Source organism: Bubalus kerabau, chromosome 1, assembly GCF_029407905.1.
Source record: "Bubalus kerabau isolate K-KA32 ecotype Philippines breed swamp buffalo chromosome 1, PCC_UOA_SB_1v2, whole genome shotgun sequence".
In the NCBI taxonomy this organism is placed as follows: domain Eukaryota; kingdom Metazoa; phylum Chordata; class Mammalia; order Artiodactyla; family Bovidae; genus Bubalus; species Bubalus kerabau.
The window spans coordinates 71,973,546-71,992,483 of record NC_073624.1 but is presented as its reverse complement, the minus strand read 5'-3'; the positions used below and the strand labels follow the sequence as shown (position 1 = coordinate 71,992,483).

General features: G+C 39.7%; 1 long non-coding RNA gene across 4 annotated transcripts in view; it reads right to left on the bottom strand.

The window, feature by feature from the left end:
* Positions 1-18,938, bottom strand: part of LOC129650680 (uncharacterized) — a 44,331-nt gene that overhangs the window by 11,589 nt on the left and 13,804 nt on the right. The window lies entirely within an intron of this gene.

Below are 18,938 nucleotides of genomic sequence, written 5' to 3'. Positions count from 1 at the left end.
TTTCTAAAGGAAGGAAATTCTACTGGCAAAGGAGAAAGGCTGTTGGAGAAGCAATTAACAATGTCCATTCAGCAGTTTCTCCCATTTACCTGTTCTTGTAACACCCTGCACCTTTCCTCTGTTTCTCTTATAACAATTGTTATTATGTAATTATCCCCTCTGAACTGTATATTCCATGAAAGCGGAGTCCATGTCTTACTTGTCCATCAGTATATTCCTGTTTCCTAACACAGTGTTTGGCCCCAAGTCCAACTATGTAATCTGTGGGACCCATGGAACATGGCAAGTGGTGCTCCTTATTCAAAAAGCAGGATAGAAGTACTATTAAAAGCATTAAAACATAAAGTATTTTCCTTCCAAGTTCTGTCTCTTGACTAGTTATGGTATTTTCATTTGCTACTTAACATTGTTCTAAGAAAACTTTAAATTGTAATTTGTCAGGATGATTTTGTACCATTCATCTTTATATTGTGTTTCCAGCTTTAAATGCAAATGTAAGTGCATTTAACACGTGTAGAAATATCAGAACTAGTTTGTACTTTGTAGCTTACACCTGCGCATGTATATTCTTACATACAAGAAGAGCAAATTTGCTGCAAACAACTAACTTAATTATTTTAATTCACTTTTTTATATGTGCACATTCTGCCACACTGTCTACTGGCAGCTTACTTATGATGTAAAACAGCTAAAAGGAAAAGGAACTATCTTTCCTTTCTATATCATCACTTTCAATGAAGCTAACTAAGAAAAGGTAAGTTTCCTTGATCATTCATGTTACTTAGACCACCAATGCTTATTTCTCTGTTTGAAGCAGCTTCTGGTTTAAATGGAAATCATGGCCTCTTGGGGCTCTCTACACACCTGCCTACTTCATCGTAGATGGAACATGCTTATCTTATACTAGCTCTGAGTGTCGCTGAACTCCTGTCCATCATGGTGGTGGTGGTTTAGTTGCTAAGTCATGTCCAACCCTTGCGACTCCATGAACTGTAGCCTGCCAGGCTCCTCTTTCCATGGGATTCTCCAGGCAACGGGGCCACTGGAATTGTGTACTTGTGAGTATCACATATGCTGTATAGGAATAAGCAGCAAAGAATAAGGTAGATAAACATGCTGTATGTATCTCCTCTGCTCACATTCTACTGTCCTGCTGAACTTCACTTAAAAAATCACATTTTTAAACACAAAGTGAAGAATTTAAAGATGGTGACAGTAAAGCATTAAAACAACCTGAGTAAGGGACCCTCCATGATTGCACAGGTCATATACTCACAAAGCTGCAGCTGTCTGGTTCGTCTAGGTGCTCAACAAATGAATGTTTAATGAATGAATGAATAGATGAATGCATCATTTTTACCTGCTTTTTGATAGCTTCCACATGTTTCTGACATTTCTTCTGAATGAGATTCTCAGGCTCTTAAAGCCTTCGCCTTCCTCTAATTATACTAAGTTTAGATGGAAGGTATGCTGTGCTGTGCTCTGCTCAGTCGCTCAGTGGTATCCAACTCTTTGTGACCCCATGGACTGTAGCCTGCCGGGCGCCTCTGTTCATGGGGATTCTCCAGACAAGAATACTAGAGTGGGTTGCCATTCCTCCCTCCAGGGAAGCTTCCCAACCCAGGGATCAAAGCCAGGTCTCCTGCATTGCAGGCGGATTCTTTTCTGTGTGAGCCACCAGGGAAACCCAAGAAAACTGGAGTGGGTAGCCTATCCTTTCTCCAGAGGATCTTCCCAAGCGAGGAATTGAACCAGGGTCTCCTGCATTACAGGCAGATTCTTTACCAACTGAGCTACCAGGGAAGCCCGATGGAAGGCATCAGGCTGTTAATAGTTTAAGCTTGTAGAGACAACCTGGAAGAAGGGGAAAATGCTGAAAAACTGAATCAAAGGAGTTTAAAGAAGTCAACAGTCCAAAATACAAAGCCCTATAAAATAAACAGCAAGGACTTACTATATTGCACAGGGAACTATATTCAGTATCTTATAACAACCTATAATGGAAAAGAATATGAAAAAGAATATATAGGGACTTCCCTGGTGGTCAATGCCTAGGACTCCACACTCCCAATGCAGGGGGGCCAGGTTTGACCCCTAGTCATGGAACTAGACTCCATATGGCACAACTATGAGTTCACATGCAAAGCTGAGTTCCATGTCACAACTAAAGCTCACATGGGCCATAGCTGAGACCCATTTCACGCAGAGATGTTTTATCTCTCCAACAAGAGTATACATTGTCAAAGCCAAGAGGTGCTCTTCTCTGGCTTTTCAGGCAGAGTCAGCTAAATTTGCACACTGGTTTCTTCATCCGGTCTCAGGCAAATTATTAAACCTTCTTGAGGCTTTCTTCTTAGATCTAACCTGAGGACTGGAACCCCTACTTTATGGGGTGATGTGATGGCAGATGTTGACCCCCTAGCACAGTGCATGCCACATGATTCTCAAATAATAGCGGCTACTGTTATTACTATTATTTTAGTGTTCATGTTCTTCAAGACACTTGTTGGCTTGACCACTTCAAAAGTTTTTATTATGAAACTCTTAGAGAAAGTGTAACCCAGAATATGTACTTTAATATCAAAAAGAAATATACTTTTTAAAAAAGAAACATACTTTTTAAAAAAGAAATATACTTTAATATCAAAAAGACAATTCCTCTGTTCAAAAACTTCCTTCCAGTCATACAAAATCCTTGCAAAATTAAATTCTTGCTTTGGCATTCAACCCAACTACAATATTGCCCTAACTTATCCTCATATACTTACTTCCTAACAGTCCCTATGCTGCAGTCAGTTCTGGCTATCCATTGCTCCCTTAAATATTACTCATGGCTTCCTGTCTTTGGTCAGGACACCCTGATATATGAATTTCATCCATTCACTACTCCCCAAATTCTCCATGAAATAGCTATTGGCTGTCTTTGTGTCGATGATCTCTACTTCTGCCCTTACCTTCCCCTAGGAGACTTAATGAACTTTCCTGGTGGCTCATATGGTAAAGAATCTGCCTACAATGCAGGAAACCTGGGTTTAATCACTGGTCTGGGAAGATCTCCTGGAGAAGGGAATGGCAACCTACTCCAGTATGGTTGCCTGGAGAATTCCATGGACAGAGGAGCCTGGTAGGCTGCAGCCCATGGACTCACAAAGAGTCGGACACAACTGAACACATAATATCTTTGTTCAAAATTTTACTGTTGCCTGCTTCCTTATAACAAAGCTGTTGACATTTGCTGGGGAGTTTATAACAGAACGCATTTGGAGGTAGAGGTGCCAAACTGGGACTGCGTACCAGGCAATGCTCATTCAACACAGAGTGATGGGTATCCCCTGCCATTTGCTGAGAAGGGCTTTCTTATGCATCTATTTATTTTCGCTGAGCTGGGTCTTCATTGCAGCGCTCAGGCTTCCTCTAGGTGCAGCACGCAGGGGCTGCTCTCAGTTGTGGCCCACAGGCTTCTCGTTGCAGTGGCCTCCCTCATTGCGGAGCACAGGCTCTAGGAGCACAGGCTTCAGTAGTTGCAGCTTGCAGGCCCTAGAGCACTTGGACTTCAGTAGTTGTGGCACAGGAACTTAGTTTCCCCATGGCATGTGGAATCTTCCCGGACCAGGGATTGAACCCATGTCCCCTGCATTGGCAGGCAGATTCTTATCCAACTGTAACCACCAGAGAAGTCTGAAAAGGGTTTTCTTGTATGAGGTTGGTGTGTCCCAGCCATTGTTTTGGGACATCTGAGACTGCTTTCTATTACTTCATGGGATTACACAGCCTTGCAAAGTAACCTCAAAGTAAGATTTAAATTAACTTTATTTTTGTAGGTATGCCCTGTGCTTTATAGTACCTCACCTGTTCTGCCTCTTTTGAGATGGGGAGGAATGAAATAAGGCTGTCATGATGTGAACTCAATTATTTTTCCTTCTAGGAAGACCTGCCATGTGCCAGACACTGTATGTACATGAGAGATACAGTAACCCCATAAAACACAGTTTATAAATGAAGGAACTGAAACTATGAAAAATCAGGATGACTGGCACAGGTCATACAGGTATAAGGAGCAGTTCTGGAATGTTAATCTACTTTCTATAACAAAAATGTTTACTCTTTCCAGTTCACATAGCCATTCTCTAACCACTTAAATTCAAATCTTTGTATATTCCATAGACTATAAGTGGAAACCTGGAGTCAAAGATTTTGAAAATATTAACTAATTGCTTGGGTAAATCACAAGATCTCTCTGGGTCTCATGTGCTTCACTTATGGCCAGATTACAGTAGTTAACACCTATGGACTACTTACTGTACAGTGGGCATTGTTAAATATACTGTATATATTAGCTTAATAAATCCTCTTGACACCCTATACTATGTTATAAATATAAACCTTTTATATGGAAGAGAAATAAGAGACTGAGAGAAATTAGTAGTTTGGGTAAGTTCACAGAGCTGAAATGTGTTGAGTTAAGTTGAGTCGCTCAGTCGTGTCCAACTCTTTGCGACCCCATGAATCGCAGCACTCCAGGCCTCCCTGTCCATCACCAACTCCTGGAGTTCACTCAAATTCACGTCCATCGAGTCTGTGATGCCATCCAGCCATCTCATCCTCTGTCGTCCCCTTCTCCTCCTGCCCCCAATCCCTCCCAGCATCAGAGTCTTTTCCAATGAGTCAATTCTTCACATGAGGTGGCCAAAGTACTGGAGTTTCAGCTTTAGCATCATTCCTTCCAAAGAAATCCCAGGGCTGATCTCCTTCAGAATGGACTGGTTGGATCTCCTTGCAGTCCAAGGGACTCTCAAGAGTCTTCTCCAACACCACACTTCAAAAGCATCAATTCTTCAGCACTCAGCTTTCTTCACAGTCCAACTCTCACATCCATACATGACCACTGGAAAAACCATAGCCTTGACTAGACGGACCTTTGTTGGCAAAGTAATGTCTCTGCTTTTGAACATGCTATCTAGGTTGGTCATAACTTTCCTTCCAAGGAGTAAGCATCTTTTAATTTCATGGCTGCAATCACCATCTGCAGTGATTTTGGAGCCCAGAAAAATAAAGTCTGACACTGTTTCCACTGTTTCCCCATCTATTTCCCAGGAAGTGATGGGACCAGATGCCAGGATCTTCGTTTTCTGAATATTGAGCTTTAAGCCAACTTTTTCACTCTCCTCTTTCACTTTCATCAAGAGGCTTTTTAGTTCCTCTTCACTTTCTGCCATAAGGGTGGTGTCATCTGCATATCTGAGGTGATTGATATTTCTCCTGGCAATCTTGATTCCAGCTTGTGCTTCTTCCAGCCCAGCGTGTCTCATGATGTATTCTGCATAGAAGTTAAATAAGCAGGGTGACAATATACAGCCTTGACGTACTCCTTTTCCTATTTGGAACCAGTCTGTTGTTCCATGTCCAGTTCTAACTGTTGCCTCCTGACCTGCATATAGGTTTCTCAAGAGGCAGGTCTGGTGGTCTGGTATTCCCATCTCTTTCATAATTTTCCACAGTTTATTGTGATCCACACAAAGGCTTTGGCATAGTCAATAAAGCAGAAATAGATGTTTTTCTAGAACTCTCTTGCTTTTTCCATGATCCAACGGATGTTGGCAATTTGATCTCTGGTTCCTCTGCCTTTTCTAAAACCAGCTTGAACATCTGGAAGTTCACGGTTCACGTATTGCTGAAGCCTGGCTTGGAGAATTTTGAGCATCACCTTACTAGCGTGTGAGATGAGTGCAATTGTGTGGTAGTTTGAGCATTCTTTGGCATTGCCTTTCTTTGGGATTGGAATGAAAACTGACCTTTTCCAGTCCTGTGGCCACTGCTGAGTTTTCCAAATTTGCTGGCATATTGAGTGCAGCACTTTCACAGCATCATCTTTCAGGATTTGAAAGAGTTCAACAGGAATTCCATCACCTCCACTAGCTTTGTTCGTAGTGATGCTTTCTAAGGCCCACTTGACTTCACATTCCACAATGTCTGGCTCTAGGTCAGTGATCACATTACTCAGTCATTAAAAACAATGAGATAATATCATTTATAGCGACATGAATAAACCTAGAGAGTGTCATAAGTGAAGTAAACCAAAGACAAATATCATATGATAATCATATCACTTATATATGGAATCTAAAATACAGATACATATGAACGTATATACAAAATAGAACTAGACCCACAGACATAAAAAGTAACCTATGAGTACCAAAGAGGGAAGGGGCTGGGAGAGAAATTGGGAGTTTAGGATTGACACATATATACTACTGAATATAAAATAGATAACTAACAAGGACCTACCATATAGCACAGGGAACTATACTCAATATTTTGTGGAAAAAGAATCTTAAGAATATATATGTATATGAATCATTTTGCTATACTAATACAACACTGTAAATCAACTATTGGTTCAATTGAAAAAATAAAAATAAAGTAATACCTCCTGTCTTGACTGTCATGACATTCCAACTGAAATTTAACCACTGGTTCTCCGTTTATCTCAGTGAACTGCTACTTTTTCAGACATCTTTGCTGAGTATTCCTATTCTCCCCAACCTCTAAATGTTGGAATGGGCTAGACTGAATGTTACACCCAGATAGGTCTCATCCAACCCAATATTTTAAATCACATCTACAAAATGATGAAAACCAAATCAAATCTCCAGGTTTGTCTTAGTCATGAAATTTAAGTCCTTGAATTTACACATCCAATGACCTACTTGATATCTTCACTTACATGGCTCAGAAATAACACAGTTAAAACAACTCAATTCCACTCTTTCCCAATCTCACTTTCCTCAGCTTTAAAATCTCAGCAAAAGGTACCACCTCCCACCTACTTTATCCAGCCAAAAATCTGTAAATTCACTCCTTTTACTCCTTCACCCTCCACATCTAACCCATCTGCTAGTCCTGTCCTCTCTATAATCAATAATATCCAGAATGGTCCCTTTTTCTGCTTCTCCTCCAAACAAATCTCTTGCATAAGCCAACCTTACTTCTCACCTGGACTTGCAGCAACAGCATCCTGACTGGCCTTCCTGCCTCCATGCAAATACTTTGCTCTCCAGCAAAATATTCTTTTTAATATTTTCTTTTAAAAATGTTTGATCTGATAAAATGTATTTCAGTATGGATCTTTTTTAAAATGTGATTTTTTTAAAGATGTATAACAGATCAACTCACCCCCTATCCTCATCCTAACTGAAATCCCCTGGATGGCTTCCAATCATGTTTAGAATAAAAGCAAAGCCCACCATAATTTGGCACCATGTGTCTCTTACCACTCTCCTCTCACCCACTCCACCCATAGAAATATTCCTCAAAACACACAGATTATTTCAACAGAAGGCCTTTGCACTAGATTTTTTCCTCGGCTTAGAATATCCTTCCAGTCATTCTTTGCATAGTTGCATGTTTTTGTCACTTAGTTCTCAGCTTGCTTTATCTCCCTCAGGGGACCTTTCCTGACCACCTAATCTCTGGTGCCTATTCCCACTAATATTTTTCTATCCCATCACCTTGACATTTACTGTATCTGATACTTTTTCTTTCCTTTCTTCTCTCCTTTCTTTCCTTCCCTATTTCTCTTCATTTCCATGTTTTGCCCCAGTTTTATCTGAGAATTTAAGATCCATGTGAGCAGGTTCCCTGTCTTGTGTACTGGCTCCTAAACTGTCCCTGATACGTAGCAAAAGCTCAGAATTAGTGTGTTAATGCTTCTGCTGTGTAACAGGGCACACATGATTCATGATTCATCTTTCACAAAGCGGACAAGATTTCAGAATTCAGGACTATGGCTACCAGCCTGATGGGCAACTACTCTGAACCATGCAAAGTCTAAGAAGAACCCAACAAGGGGAAGGAATTCATGAATGCAGTCTGTAGGAATGTAGCTGGATGTTTCTTTTCCAAACAGCGTGAGAGGCTATCTTCCAAAGAAAGCAAGAAATCATCATACTGGGGATATTCCACTCACTGGGTGGTGAGGAGGAATCCAAATCTCTCCTCTACCCCACCCATCCTATCTTGATGTGAGCCCTCGGCCATTTCATGTACAAAGTTAACAGCTCTGACTGCTATCAATCAGCTTCACATTTTCACCCTCCTCTTGACTTTTTATTTCAACAAAACTCCAATAGGGTAGCACAAAAGAAAGGGGATTTGTTCCCAGTCAAGCAATAGAGTAGAAAAAAATCAGAAATGCCAAGAGTCAAGCAGATAGGCAATGTCAGAAAACAGAAAAGCAGTAAAAATTATATACGAAAATATACTCACTTCAATATAGATTTAATTTTTTTGAAACATTTCAAACCTATTAAATCATAGATTTTTAAAAACATTCTCTTAGATTTGAACAGTATTCGAAGAGCATGGATCAACTCTCTTCTTCAACTCCTGAAGCAGAAAAACATATCACTCCTATTGAAAAAAAATCATTCTGAGTAAGGATTGAATTCTTTCAGAAAACATGAATGTATGTCTCAGATACGTTCTTCTTTTATCCCAGTAACTCAGGGGGAGTTTTCTGAAATGTTTGACATATACTACCTTATCATATACTGGAGGAGAAAAAAAGTTTTAAAGAGTATTAAATATTTGAAAACTACTAAATAAGGTTGCCAGTTTCTCAGTATTTTAAGTTGACAAGTAGTAAATAAGGACAACTAGCTCAGCTGGTAAAGAATCAACCCTGGTTCAGTTCCTGGGTCGGGAAGATCCCCTGAAGAAGGGATGGGCTACCGACTCCAGTATTCGTGGGCTTTTCTTGTGGCTCAGCTGGAAAAGAATCCACCTGCAATGCAGGAGACCTGGGATTGATCCCTGGGTTGAGAAGACCTCCTGGGGAAGGGAAAGGCTAACTACTTCAGTGTTCTGGGCTGGAGAATTTCATGGATTATACAATCCATGGGGTCGCAAAGAGTTGGACACGACTGAGCGATTTTCACTTTCATTGAATATGAAAAAACTATTTCCTAGTTTTGTCTGTTTTTACAAAATGCAAATGCTCTAACATTTTACTTGTAATTTTGCTCATTAATTCATTTACTTAAAATATGCTTCTAGAAAAAGGCAGCCTTTTACCAAAATGAACAATAATAAAACAGAACATAGTTTACTTATGGACATACTTGTAAATTTCCATCTTTTTAAACCTGAGTCATTAAAATAAACACTCTAAATTTAAGAAATCATGTTTGATTTTTTAATAAGTCTCCAAAAAACCCCTGGATAAATGACATTGAATATTTAGCTTGACAAAAATAAGATTTCTCAGCAACTCTTTACTGTTACACTGTTTTGTTCTTCCACTATTTATCTTCATTTCCATAATCTCTAATTAGGTCATTCCACCTATTCTGCAAATTAAGCCCAAATGGTTAAGTGGTAATATAATTCTTATTTTTTCCAGAACACTTAATATTTAAAATGTTAATTAGCATATTTATAGACACATATTTATATTCAGAAGAAGGAATAAATATTTGGCCTGCATAGTCTTTTATTTTTTATTAATATTTTTTATTTGCTTTTGCTCTTTGTTAAGGGATCACCTGTTCCTGAGGTTCACTCCTCACTTGTGAAGCATAATACTATGTTGCAGCATCACAGCTTGTAACTGTGAAAACAGGAGTTCTGATGTGGTTTCCTGATAAGATATATACTTTGTGCTGCACTAGGTCAAATTTTTTTTTAAATGGAAGACATTATGCTTTTTTTAAAGGGGCATTCCAGATGGAGAAATATGATACCTATAAGATCTGGCTTGTGTAAATCACTTGAAGAAGACAGTAAATCGTGCTACATTGGAACTATGGAATAATAGAATAAACACATCAGAGCAGCATTAGGGGTTAACCAATGAAGAATTTCTCCAATTTTAGAGGACTAAAAACTTTATTTTTAAAGTCATTGTAGGTAAAATTTTCTAAAATAATGAGTTAGGGAATCAAAAGGAGTCTTCAAGATACACATGTCTGCAGGTATACAGAGTCACAGGCCAGGGAGCTGGAAGAGGCTGAGACGACTATAGAAAGATGCATAGGACATTGGCTAAGGATCTGTGTGCTAGACTAGGGTCCGAGAGCCTACATTTGAGTCAAGATCTCACCATTTCAGCTCTGTGAACTTGCCCAAACAGCTAATTTCTCTCAGTGTCTTATTTCTCTTCCATATAAAGGCTTTATATTTATGACATAGTATAGGGTGTCAAGAGGATTTATTAAGCTAATATATAAATATACTTAACAATGCCCACTGTACAGTAAGTAGTCCATAAGTGTTAACTACAGTGATCTGGCTATAAGTGAAGTACATGAGACCCAGAGGGATCTTGTGATTTATCCAAACAATTAGTTAATATTTTCAAAATCTTTGACTCCAGGTTTCCACTTATAGTCTATGGAATATACAAAGATTTGTTAAGACAAAGTCCCTGAATTTAAGTGGTTAGAGAATGGCTATGTGAACTGGAAAGAGTAAACATTTTTGTTATAGAAACTAGGTTAACATTCCAGAACTGCTCCTTAAATCTATATGACCTGGGCCAGTCATCTTGATTTTTCATAGTTTCAGTTTCTTCATTTATAAACTGTGTTTTATAGGGTTACTGTATCTCTCATGTACATACAGTGTCTGGCACATGGCAGGTCTTCCTGGAAGGAAAAATAATTGAGTTCACATCATGACAGCCTTCTTTCATTCCTCCCCATCTCAAAAGAGGCAGAACAAGGGAGGTACTATAAAACACACGGCATACCTACAAAAACAAAGTTAATTTAAATCTTACTTTGAGGTTACTTTGTAAGGCTGTATAATCCCATGAAGTAATAGAAAGCAGTCTCAGATGTCCCAAAACAATGGCTGGGACACACCAACCTCATACAAGAAAACTCTTCCCTTGTGGTTACAGTTGGATTAGAATCCGCCTGCCAATGCAGGGGACATGGGTTCAATCCCTGGTCCGGGAAGATTCCACATGCCATGGGGAAACTAAGTTCCTGTGCCACAACTACTGAAGTCCAAGTGCTCTAGGGCCTGCAAGCTGCAACTACTGAAGCCTGTGCTCCGCAATGAGGGAGGCCACTGCAAGGAGAAGCCTGTGGGCCACAACCGAGAGCAGGCCCTGCGTGCTGCACCTAGAGGAAGCTTGAGTGCGGCAGCGAAGACCCAGCGCAGTGAAAACAAATAGATGCATAAGAAAGCCCTTCTCAGCAAATGGCAGGGGATACCCATCCCTCTGTGCTGAACAAGCATCGCCTGGTATGCAGTCCCAGTTTGGCACCTCTGCCTCCAAATGCGTTCTGTTATGAATTCGCCAGCAAATGTCAACAGCTTTGTTAAAAGGAAGCAGGTAGCAGTAAAATTTTGAATAAAGACATCCAAATATTAAACCTAAAAGTATTACTTAATAGTCATCCATTAGTTTGCAATTATTTATGGTAATTGGGAAATACATTGGCAAATGATATCAGATATAATAGAAAAACTTTATTGTAGTTGTCAGTTATCACCTCTTCTTCTTCAAACATTTACAAGTGTTGCTACGAAGGGGAAATAATGTACTGATTTTGACTTTCACCTCCACTGTCCCAGGAAAAAAGAAAATATGAGGGGAGAAACAGAGAGTATGAATCACCAGACTAGATACCTAGACTCAGAACAATGTAACCCTGGCAATAGTAACACAGTGTCCTAATTGGCCAGCTGCTTTTATTCTGTCCTTAACTTTTTGATCCAGGGAGCATTTATGACTTCTTCATATTCTGATATTCTCTTTCTCTCTCTCAGCTTCTGAAGAGTTTCTTGGAAACCACACTTCACATGAATGGTTCTTATTTTTCAAAACAGTAACTCACATGAGTTAGAAAAAAATCCAACTGCTTGTCTAGCAATTTTAATGGGCTCAACTTTTACCTGTTTTCTATGGCTTCCCAGGTGATGCAGTGGTAAAAGAATCTGCCTGCAATGCAAGGGACTCAAGAAACAAGGGTACAATCCCTGAGTTGGGAAGATCCCCTGGAAGAGGATATGGCAACCCACTCCAGTATTCATGCCTGGGAAATTCCATGGGTAGAGGAGAACAGAGAAGTCTAACGGGCTATGGTTCATGGGATCCCAAAGAGTCAGACATGACTAAGCAACCGAGCATAGACATGGCTACTACCAAGCAGTGAATTAAACCAAGATCTGTGGTACTTGACTCATTTCCCATTATCCTTTGAGAGAATTTTTCAACGATTCCTCACTTCACTAACACAATCTTTAACTCTTATGTAGCTAATTTCCCTGGCTCGAGAGTGTCTGTCTTTTAGGCTGGATTTTGATCTGTACTACACTCTATAGTTATTTCCACAAGGATTGTCAATTTGCTAAGTGAAAGATTTCCAAATATCCACACCAAAAAGAGGAAGACAATCTGTTAAAAGGAACTGACAAACCACAGGACAAGTCACAAGTGGCATCCTGGGCCTTCTCAGGCCCCAGGTCACTTCAGTCTCTAGGGCTGCTGAAGGAGAGGCAGAGAAGAGCATATGGGTGGACTCGTGATCATCTGATAAAAGAAACTAACCAGCAAATCAAGTAGACCATGTGATGTGGCATACATTTTACAAAGGAATGGACACCAAGACTCTTTAGGCTGAAAATATGGAAAAATCCCTTGGAGCAGAAAATGGTAACCTATTCCAGTATTCTTGCCTGGAAAATTCTGTGGACAGAGGAGCCTGGTGGGCAACAGTTCATGTGGTCACAAAGAGCTGGACATGATTAAGCACACACACACATACACACACACACACACACACACACACGTGATAGGAGACTACTTCTAGGGTTTTGGTGGATTTTAGAATTATGAAAATGTATGTGTGTGTTAGAGACCTTTGACTTTATGTGTCTCGTGTGATGGATTATTCTAAAAATGCAGGGTCTCTATGTTTGAATAATAAGCACAGTCAGAGGCTCAAAAAGCAAAGGACTTTATAGAAATTTTTTGAAGAAGTACTTGGGAAGTGGAACAGTCTGAGCAATCTTAGTGACTAAGTTGTGGCAATGAAAAAACTATATAAGTTTTCAAAGTTAGCATTTGCTATTTTTAGACATTCTTTTGCATTTTACCTTTGACCATTACTTATACTGTGTATCTGCCTATTAAGTAGACCACCAGTTTAAGTAGTTAAACAATATTTATAGCAGTTGAAGCTAACTCTAAGTGACCACATTGCTCTGTTTTTCAAACACAATAATGTGTTTGTGTGCATGTGTATATACTAATATGCTAATCACTCTTTCTACACGAAACACAAATTTGTGTCTATATCACACCTGGATACTGGATTCTGAAAGGCATGAAATACTCTCGGTTTTCCCTTTTAGACCCCCCTACATGACATCATTTGACTGCTAGCTAAATATTTACTGAATGTTGTTGTTTAGCCACTAAGTTGTGCTTGACTCATTTGTGACCCCATGGACTGTAGCCTGCCAGGCTCCTCTGTCCATGGGATTTCCCAAGGCAGGAATATTGGAGTGGGTTGTCATTTCCTTCTCCAGGGGATCTTCCTTACGGGGATCAAACCTATGGCTCCTGCCTTGCAGGCAGATTCATTACCGCTGAGCCACTGGGAAGCCCAGATCTTTACTGAATACTGCAGCTAAAATCAGTAGTAGAAAGCCTGTAGGTGTCTGTGACCCTTGAAGATCTGCTTTTGCACATAGCTCTCATTTATACACAACACCATTGCTGCCAGCTCTTAAGTGACACTGTTTGCCACAACTATTTTTCAGTTATAGGCTGGTAGGTTATCTTTCTTTAAGCTGTGTTTCAATATGATTTTAAGTTATTTCTCCTTCCCTGGCTTTCAATGCCTTAAACTTGTGGTAGGACAAATGAGAAATAAACTTGGGAACAAATTACACCAATGCATGACGGCATGCCCGGAGCTTAGGGGCTGAAATAAACACACAGTTTCAAAGAGAATATGGACAAAGAGGGAAAGATTAGAAGAGGAAAGGAGAAGGAAACATGGGAGGGAAAAGCAGAGAGAAATATGGGTGGCATGTGGCTCCCAGCAAACCAAATCTAAGAAAAAATAAACAAGTGAGACTACGTCAAACTGAAAGGCTTTCACAATGAAGGGAACTAGCAACAAAATGAAAAGGCCACCTACTAAATGGGAGAAGACATTTGCAAGTGATATATCAAATAAGGGGTAAATATCTGTAACAAAGAACTCATACAACTCAACATCAAAAAAACAAACAATGCAATTTAAAAATGAGCAGAGGAATTAAGTAGACATTTTCCCAAAGAAGACATATAGATGGGCAACAAGCATGAGAAAGGATGCTCTGTATCACTAATCATCAGGGAAATGAAAATCAAAACTATGATGAGATACCACCTCTTACTGTAAGAATGGCTTTTATCGACAAGACAACAAATCGCAAGGGATGGTGAGGATGTGGAGAAAAGATAAAGTCTTCCCTGGCAGTCCAGTCGTTAGGACTCCGGCTGGGGGCCCATGTTCAATCCCTCATCTTGAAGCTAAGATCCCACAAGACTCATGACATAGACAAAAAGAAATAAAGAAAAAGATAGATGCACCCTTACATTCACTGCATCATTACTGACAACAGCCAAGATATGGAAACAACTTAAGTGCCCACTAATAAATAAAGACAATGTGATATATGTATGTATCTCATTATGCATACATAATATAATGGAATATTAGTCAACCACAAAGAAAGAACAAAATCTTGCCATTTTTTACAATACAGATGGACCTAGATGGTATTATGCTAAGTGAAATGAGTCAACAAAGACAAATGCCATATATGATTTCACTTTACAAGGGGAATCTAAAAAAACAAAATAAATGAACATACATAAAAAAACAGAAACAGAGTCAAAGATTTGGAGAAAAAATAGGGGCTTCCAGAGAGGAGGGGCACTGGGAGAGGAGGGAAATAGTTGAGGGAGATTTAGAGGTACAAACTTCCAGCTGCAAGATAAATGAGTCACTGTTGTGAAAAGTATAGTATGGGAAATACAGTCAGTAATTATGTATTATTTTAGTATGGTGACAGATCATACCTAGATTTAATTAGGGTGATTATTTTGAAATGGACAGACATGTCAAATCACTATATTTTGTAATAGAAACTAATATAGTGCAGTAAGTCAATTATACTTTAAAACCTAACTCACAAAAAGATACCAGATATCTGGTTACCAGAGGCAGGAAGCAAAGGATGAAGTGGGAGGGGGAGAATTGAATGAAGGTAGTTAAAAGGTACAAACTTCTAGTTATAAGATAAATTAGTATTGGGGATGTAATGTACACCATGACAAATACAATTAACACTGCCATATGTCATATATGAAAGTTGTTAAGAGTAAATCCTAACAGTTCTTATCATAAAGAAAAAATTCTTTTTTCTCTTTCTTTAATTTTGTGTGTATATGAGACTGATGGACGTTCATTAAACTTATTGCAGTAATAATTTCACAATGCATGTAAATCAAATCCTTATGCTGTACACCTTAAACTTACATAGTGCTGTATGTCAATCATATCACAATAAAACTGGAAGAAAAAAATTAAACATTCACAAAGCACTTTTACAGACAATATTTCTCAGCAACTGAATGAAGTAGAGAATATCTTGATCTCAGAGAGGCTCAGAGAGGTTGAATGATTTGCCCAAGGTCGCACAGCTAGTACACAAGTATTGCTAGCAGACCTGGTATATAGCTTCTAACGTCATCATTGTCATCATCTTTGTTATCATCACCATGCCAGGACACCATTTTTTCCCCTGGGTACATGACCAACCTCTATTCCATTCATTGCTTTGCCCAAGTGTTTGTAGACATTATAGTGAAATAAATATATTCAAGTTGTTGTTATTGTTCAGTCACTAAGTCATGGCCAACTCTTGGTGACCCCATGGATTGCAGCACCCCAGGCTTCTTTGTCCTCCACTGTCTCCCAGAGTTTGCTCAAACTCACGTCCATTGAGTAGGTGATGCCATCCAACCATCCAATCCTCTGTCGCCCCCTTCTCCTCCTGCTCTCAATCTTTCCAAGTATCAGTATATTCAAGTTCAGTTCAGTTCAGTTGTGTCCAACTCTGCGACCCCATGGACTGCAGCACGCCAGGCCTCCCTGTCCATCACTAACTCCCAGAGTTTACTCAGACTCATGTCCATCGAGTTGGTGATGCCATGTAACCATCTCATCCTCTGTCAATCCCTTCTCCTCCCGCCTTCAATCTTTCCCAGCATCAGGGTCTATGAGTCAGTTCTTCGCATCAGGTGGCCAAAGTATTGGAGTTTCAGCTTCAGCATCAGTCCTTCCAATGAACATTCAGGACTGATCTCCTTTAGGATTGACTGTTGGATCTCCTTGCAGTCCAAGGGACTCTCAAGAGTCTTCTCTAACACCACAGTTCAAAAGCACCAATTCTCCCTCCTCATGTGTATACCTGCGGCGGATTCATGTTGATATATGGCAAAACAAATACAATATTGTAAAGTTAAAAAATTAAGTTAAAAAAAAAAGAAAAAGCACCAATTCTTCGGCACTCAGCTTTCTTTATAGTCCAACTCTCACATCCATACATGACCACTGGAAAAACCATAGCTTTGACTAGACGGAACTTTGTTGGCAAAGTAATGTCTCTGCTTTTGAATATGCTGTTTAGGTTGGTCATAACTCTTCTTCCAAGGAGTAAGCATCTTTTAGTTTCATGGCTGAAGTCACCATCTGCAGTGATTTTGGAGCCCCCCAAAATAAAGTCTGTCACTCTTTCCATTGTTTCCCTATGTATTTGCCATGAAGTGATGGGACCAGAACAAAGGGTGAATATACTCATGGGAAGACAAATTTTCTAGATATTACACAAATTACCATGACTTTTTTTTTAACTATAAATTGTATATATGAACAATAAGCTCTGATAAATAAATAGGGAATTACATTTTGAAATCTCTCCCTAGGTATATTTAGGTTATTTGAATTGTAAAATAACAACAGCAACAACAATGATGGAGCATTAACACATGATCGGCTTCGAGGTGTGCTTTACACTCTATACCATAAAAGCTATGATTATCCTTGTTTTACAGATGACGAAGCTGAGGCATGTGTTCATGCCTCCATGCTGGAGTCATAGCTGGGAAGCAGGGGCATCCTGCAGCACCCTGGCTCTGAGTCCTCTGTGGAGCAGGATACAGTATAATTTTATGTACTGATCTCAAAATAAAGTAGTTCTAGGAGAACTTTATTATAAGTCAATAACTTTATCTGGATATATTTTATTATAAATTCATTTCAATTTTACATTATGCCTTTGAAGTTTTTTCTTGAAAGTGGCTTCACAGCATCATCTCCCTTATGACACTTAAAATATTCATGTTATGTGTTTTTTAATTACTAAAGCAAACATAACCCTAATATAAGAAAAAAGCTAAAACATTACAGAAATGCATGAAAAGACAGTTACAGTGTGTGTAAATTGAGTTCTTCCTCCCACCACTGATAATTGCTATTAACACGTCTTAGTTATAATTAACTTGAAACTCAAGTCCAAAACGTTCAGCAATACTCAACTTCATTGTTCAGCTAACTGCATCCACGGAAGGCTTTCACGGCAATGGCAGCAGGTAGGCAGCATCCACAGCATTTAGTCAGTGCAGTGAGTGTCGCTTCAAAGGCTTTATTTTATCTCCATCCCTCAGCCTGTCCTGAGTGCCTTTAGCAGGTTCCAAGCTGGCATCAGTACAGCTGCACCAGCTAACTTCCAGTGGTTGCTTCAATAGCACTGAGAGGAAGGGGAAAAGATACCACTGGAGAGGAACTAATCGGACCAAAGAAAGAGACAGAAAGGAAACAGCAGGCAGAACAAGATGCTCTGATGTTCTTCAAAGAAAATCAAGAAAGCCATTCTGGTATTGCTGGGAAGCCATCTCTGAAGATAATTCCAAAGGAGAAACTTCAAAGTATTTGGGTGAGATTAAATTCATACAGCACAAATTAATTATCACCTACTATATGCCAGGCGTTGTGCTAGGTACTGTGAATATAAAGGTGAACCATCTAGACATGCTTCCTGATGCAAGATGCTTACAATAAAAGCAAAGATATACATGAATTATTATTTGTTGTTCAGTTGCTCAGTCGTGTCCGACTTTTTGCGACCGGTTGGACACAACTGAGCGACTGAATTGAACGGAACTGAGTCAATAATGCCATCCAACCAGTTCATCCTCTGTCACCCCCTTCTCCCTTTGCCATCTATCTTTCCCAGCATCAGGGTCTTTTCCAATGAGTCAGCTCTTCTCATCAGGTGGTCAAAATATTGGAGCTTTAGCTTCAGCATCAGTTCTTCCAATGAATATTCAAGGTTGATTTCTTTTAGGACTGACTGATTTGATCTCCTTGCTGTGCAAGGGACTCTCCTGCATCACAGTCTTCTCTAGCACTACAGTTCGAAAGCATCTCTTTTTTATCATCAGTTCAGTTGCTCAGATGTGTCCAACTCTTTGCGACCCCATGAACCGCAGCACACCAGGCCTCCCTGTCCATCACCAACTCCCAGAGTCTACCCAAACCCATGTCCATTGAGTTGGTGATGCCATCCACCCATCTTATCCTCTGTCATCCCCTTCTCCTCCTGCCCTCAATCTTTCCCAGCATCAGGGTCTTTTCAAATGAGTCAGCTCTTCACATCAGGTGGCCAAAGTATTGGCATTTCAGCTTCAACATCACTCCTTCCAATGAACACTCAGGACTGATCTCCTTTAGGATGGACTGGTTGGATCTCCTTGCAGTCCGAGGGACTCTCAAGAGTCTTCTCTAACACCACACTTCAAAAGCATCAATATTTCAGCACTCAGCTTTCTTTATAGTCCAACTCTCACATCCATACATGACCAC